The following is a 5,697-nucleotide window of genomic DNA, read 5'->3' as shown; positions in this document are numbered from 1 at the left end:
AGAGCAATAAGATGTGTACCTCATTTTAAAGTCCGTTTAAAATGCAGTTGCAACACTGATGTCCTTACCAACCTCTGCTGCAGTGCAGCCCTCGGGACCTCCATCACCTCCCTTGCACAGGGCCACGGCAGCCACGGTGGGCAGGGGGTTTCTCCTCCAGCCCCTCAAGATGGGCTGTGGCCAGTATCGGGTCACCTTGCTCCGGGACAAGGGCAAAACCTCCTGCTCTGCTGGCCACGGCAGCTTGGAACGGCTGGAGGAGAAAATGAAGGACAAGAAACCAGGTCTGTTAATCCCAAGAAGAACATGAGGAGTGGAAAAAAATAATCAGTAAGTGGCCCCCGAGAAGGAATAAAGGGGAAAAAAAAATAAGTGTCAGAGAATGAATAAGAGGGAGAGAAAGAGGACACGTGGAAAGGGAAAAGGAATAGGATAAAATGGGGACCAGGATATAAGGCCAATTATTTTTGATTCTTTGGCTTAGGAGCTAATTTATTACAGTGGTAAATCATGCTTAGGATAGGTAATACAGCGGCCAGAGCCTGGACGTTATTTAGACAGCGTAATTATGATATTAATGCTCAGAACAGTGGAAAATTTTAACTGCCTGCAGGCCACGTCTCACTCTTCACAGTCTCCCCTTCTGCTCGGCATGAAGAAATATTGCACTTTCCCAGAGCCATGGGGCTTCATGTCAGGGCAGAAAGGTTTCGTGGAAAGGCACACGGTCGGGTTTCCTTATCTTAACATCCCTCCCTGCAAGGTCCGAGCGGTTCGGGCTGCAACACCCTGTTCTCCTCTCTCCCTGCCCCTACACGCTGGTGCCGGGGATGCGCCCACCCACACATTAACCCCAGCAGCCGCTCAGGCTCCTACCAGGGCAGATATAAAGGGGAGCGTGTGTGTGGGGAAGATGCCTGTGCTAGCTGGTGTATGTCCCCCCACACACAGGTGAAGGGGAAGGTGGGGATATAAGAGCTTCAGCCATGATTTCTGGGGTGGAGATCAGCTGTATAAATTAACTAGGTGAGGCTGAGCCTTTCATCACACCTCCACGGCATTATCTCAGTTGACAGGGAAAAACCTTTCTGCTATATAAAGGATGGTGTATATATAGAAAGAAACTTTCTAGGGGTTAGAAGAGGCGAGGTGGTTCGTTACAGATACCGGGAAGTGCAGGAGCCACCCCACCCTCGCAGCCCTCCTCCATCCACTCGTTTTAAGGCTTCGTTAAGATATCTGCGCTGCACAGGGCTGGCACGACTCAGAGAAATCACACCTTGACACTTTGTCTGGCTCTGCACCAATCTTAGGGGTGCCATGTCCGTCCTCTGCCCCTCTCCTCCTACCCCGGGTGCAGTTTGACCTGGGGTAAGCATCCCACCGCTGTGCCCACAGCTCCCACGAGAGGCGGCTGAGCTATGGGCAGGTATCCAAGTGCTCAGCTCTGAACCGTGCTAGCCCTCAAGGCAGCAAGTGATGTCGGCAGCCTTGAAAAATTATGTCAAAGACGTGAAAAACCAACCTGCTTTGCCTCAAGTCATCAGAGCAAATTATGCATCCTCCAGCAGTCACGTAATATGAAATTAAATAACTCCATTGTACACCGATCTTGCTGCGAATGGGAGAGGCAAGTTCTCCGCTTCCCCCCAGCACAATTTGAGCCCATTTGCTCACGATTTCCCTCCAGTACCACTTGCTGTGAAATCCACATTGTGATCCCAATGTGCCATTTGGCAAACAGATACAACACATCCCCTTGCAGCTCAGTGTTAAACTCGCAGGTCCCGCGGCCCTCCCTGTATTCTCCTGCCCTCAAGGCATGAAAAAACGGAGAAAGAGATTTGTACCATCTCACCAACCCACACCAGTCTTGCCTGTGGTACACACTGGTGCTCTGACAGTCTCCACCAGTATTCTGCTTGCCTAAAGCTACGGCAGGATTTTTTTTTTTCTAGGTGGGAATATATTTAAGAAATGTGTTTACTTATCTCCCGTAAAAGCACAATAAACTTATCTCCAGACGTTGCATTAAAGAAATACTGTGATTTTAAAAGTTACTTTGTTCTACAACTCCTCCAGGCAGAAAAGATAATAAAATATAGCAAGCCACTGGTGGTTAAGGGAGAAGGAAAGGAAAAAAAAACCAAAAAAACAAACCACGCAGTTATAATTTCACTCAATGGCCTATCCCTAACAGAGCAACACACAAAATGCATGTGTGGGATAATAAGTTAAAATATCTTGGAGAAAGCTATTAATTTATAACAATGGTAAATAAGGGTTGGTGGGGACAGCGGAGGTGTTTGGAAGTGCGGTTCGTGTTATTGAGTCTACCAGATGTCATACCAGCACTTAAAAGCCTAAGGTGGTTTGAAATGCAGTACAGATTGTCTCACATTTGATCTTCTAAACCTGTCTCCATCCATCGTCAGCAACTGTCAAGATAACGGGACAAGTTTTGATTGGAGCCTGATTGTTTTTTGTTGGTGTAAAGGCAGAGACGCATATGGTCCTGAAACCTGACATTTCTACATCTTCTGCTGGAAAAATGTGACTTTAAGCAGAAACAAGACTAACTTCCACCCCAAAACCAATTTGTTCGATGGAATTCAGCCTGCAGAACAGGAAGGATATTTGTATTTATGTCTGCTTGAATGCAGGCTTGCACGCACCCACTCCTTGATTGTTTTTAGTTACATCTGATGATAATGCAGAGAGAAAGATCAATATGAAGTGAGTTGGCCTGGTAACCCCCACAAACAGTGCAGAATTTACACTGAGACTTGGCACAGGGAAACTGAGAAACATCATGAAAATGTTATGCGGCCAGAGAAGCTTTGTAATGATCTGTTCCCCGTGGACCCTCAGGGTCTCTTACATTGTGCTGATTTTCCCTCCAGGCTCCACTTTTCAGGAGTGATTTTGCAGCTCCTGCCGGAGTTCGTCAGCAGTGCTCTACCTGCTGACGTGTCCCCTGGGAGACCTCCCAGCAGCAGCCTCAGGGAGACTAAGAGCAGAGTCTCACCAGCCACCTCCACGCTCTCCTGCATGGAGAGGCGAACCCTGGAGCTTCTCTAGTCTAAATACTCCCTCTGCCCTTCAAAGGCTTGGGCCATCCCTTGCTGCAGTGAGTGGCCACCCTAGGCATTGCGTGGCCATCACCCTTGCTGCAGCTCCTCCACCAGAGCCTGCAGCCTCCAAGCCTACTTGACTTGGTATTTCTACAGAGACCATGCACCTTGCCTCAATGCAAAGAACCGCCGTCTTGTGAAAGAGAGCAAGAGCGTATTCCAGCCTGGGGAAAAATGAAGCTTTACAGCTGCACCAGTTATGGGGTAGGGGACCTGCTCAGCCCACTGTGCCTGTTAGCTTGCACAGTACTAGCCTGTAGCTGTGGAAGCCTCTCAGAACCTTTGCTTGGCTCCCTCCCCAGGGAGCCCCACCAGCTCCCCGGGGATCAGTTGCGTGAGTGATGGCAACAGGATTTGGCTCAAGACACCATAGTAATATGGTGTCGATTAAAGGTTTTATTAGCATGAGCTTGTGTGGCAATTGCATCACTTACAAGTGCCAGTAAAACACTTATACCACACTATTAACCAGCCTATATATGCCACATCACTCTTCTGTAAAATACTTCATGAAGTGTTTTAAATTTTTCTGTCATCTTTTTTCCTTGTACCTCTTGGCTATAAAACCAGGCTGGGTTTAACAGCTGAGAGCTCAGCTGAAAAGAGCTTGCTGGGAGGGGGAAGCCACCTTCACTTTTTCACTTATTGCATGGTCTTCAAAAAATTCTTAGCTGCAAAAGCATGAAATGGAGTAAAATTATGCAATGTGATCTCCTGTGTAAAAAATGCAATCCAAAGTGATCGTGTAATTCCTCATGAGCCCGATGGTGAAAGTCTAGATTCACTGTTTATGGCTGGTGTTTTGGTAAGCCTTCGAGTTCACTGGTTTCACAGAGCGAGGGAGAGGAAGCTCCTGGCAAACTTGGATTTTAAGTCTATTTTTACTGAAGACTCCAAAGGACCGATTCGAACACATGTGCATGTAGAAACAGGATGACTCCCCTCCAGCGGTGATGGGAACTATTTACAAAACATCAGGGAAACAGAGCAAAAAAACACCCCCAAAAACCAGCCCAGTGCTGAGACACACACAATCCAGCTGACCTCTTCCCAGCATTCATCAGCTGAGCACTTAATTTTTGGGGAATCTGGGAATGAAAACCCCAAAACTCAACCTAAGGTCAGTCAAAGCAATCTGGCTTGTTCCTGAGGGCCAATGAAGGAATTAACATTGGGACAAAATATGTTCACTTTAGCATAAACCTCAGCCAGGATGTTTTTCTGTTGACATGGGAAAAGATTAACATGTGGTCACTCCAAAATCTCTCAAAAAAGGGAAACTTTCCAGGGCTGGCAATGAGGGTAACGCAGCCGTGCATTAGGCAGCCCCTATTATTCCCAGGTAAATCCCACAACCACCTCTGCAGCGGTGGTGACATTAAAACCTGCCCTGACCTCCTCACCTTCTTTGCCTGCAGGCTTTTGGCGTGGCAGAGGGCCAACCTCCTCAGAAAGCTTTTGAATACACAGGTCAGGGACTAGAGTCAAACAGGCTCAGCCCTTGAGTGAGTTTTCTGGTCAGGAGGACAGACACACAGACACCTATCGTGTCCTGTAGTGCATGTGCAACACGACCAGGGCCGCACAGAGCATCCCCTGCGGACGTGAGCGATGCAGGTGTCCTGCACCAAGCTTTCCCCCTTCAGACCTTCACACCCTCCCTGGTCTGTCTTGCCTGCAGTTGAGACATATCTTTTCCAAAGAACCAATTTCAAAACACTTCCTTCTAACCTTGAGAGAGCAGAGAAATTAAACTGTGCAGGATTGCCTCCTGCATTGATCAACTCAGATTCTTATTCACACAGACACTTAAAAAAAAAAATTTTAAAAATCACTGGGATCTCTCTTTGCTCAGAAAGCTGTATTCCATTACCTCTGGCATAAGGCACAATGCAAACCAAAAGAAAGAACCTCACACCAGTGAGTAGCTAGAAAAGAGAGGCAGAGTAAATTAGCATACTCACTGTGCAAAGCGAACAGAGGACTTTGACTCGTATTAAAATGATCCTGATGGGAGGAACAGTCAATTCCTCCTTGGAGCTGCAATAAAAGCCTATGGCCAAGAGGGTCTGCGTGAATTTGGTAGCAGAGATAAGAAGGAGGCGAACTCCAGTTTCTTGCAATTGATCAGCTGCTCTACTTGAAGCTGGAAAACATGTGCACCACACTTGGAAAAATAAAGAGTCGAGAGCACCCTGACAGAAAACCACCATGCACAGACACCTGAAGGAAAGCTGGTAAACAAGAAAGTGACAATAATCCCACTATACAGCGACAAAAAGTTTGTTTCTGTCCCTCAGAGGGAAGACCTAGGTGGAAAGCGGAGCGGGGTCCATCCAGACCTGGCGAGACGCCGGCTCCCAGGTGGCTCCGGTTACGGGGGCTGGAAAGCTCAGCACCAGGAGGGGCTGCAGAGGCAGTCCCAAGAAACGAGCGTGACAAACCCTGCTCAGCGGTAATTACCGGTCTCGCTGGCACCGGCCCCTGAGAGCTGCTGGGCATCGCGCCCAGCAATGGGCACGCAGCACCGCTGGGACGGGGGAGTTAAACTGCGGCTCCCCAG

Source organism: Pygoscelis adeliae, unplaced genomic scaffold, assembly GCF_000699105.1.
Source record: "Pygoscelis adeliae isolate BGI_AS28 unplaced genomic scaffold, ASM69910v1 Scaffold270, whole genome shotgun sequence".
Taxonomy (NCBI): domain Eukaryota; kingdom Metazoa; phylum Chordata; class Aves; order Sphenisciformes; family Spheniscidae; genus Pygoscelis; species Pygoscelis adeliae.
This window is presented reverse-complemented; position numbering follows the sequence as displayed.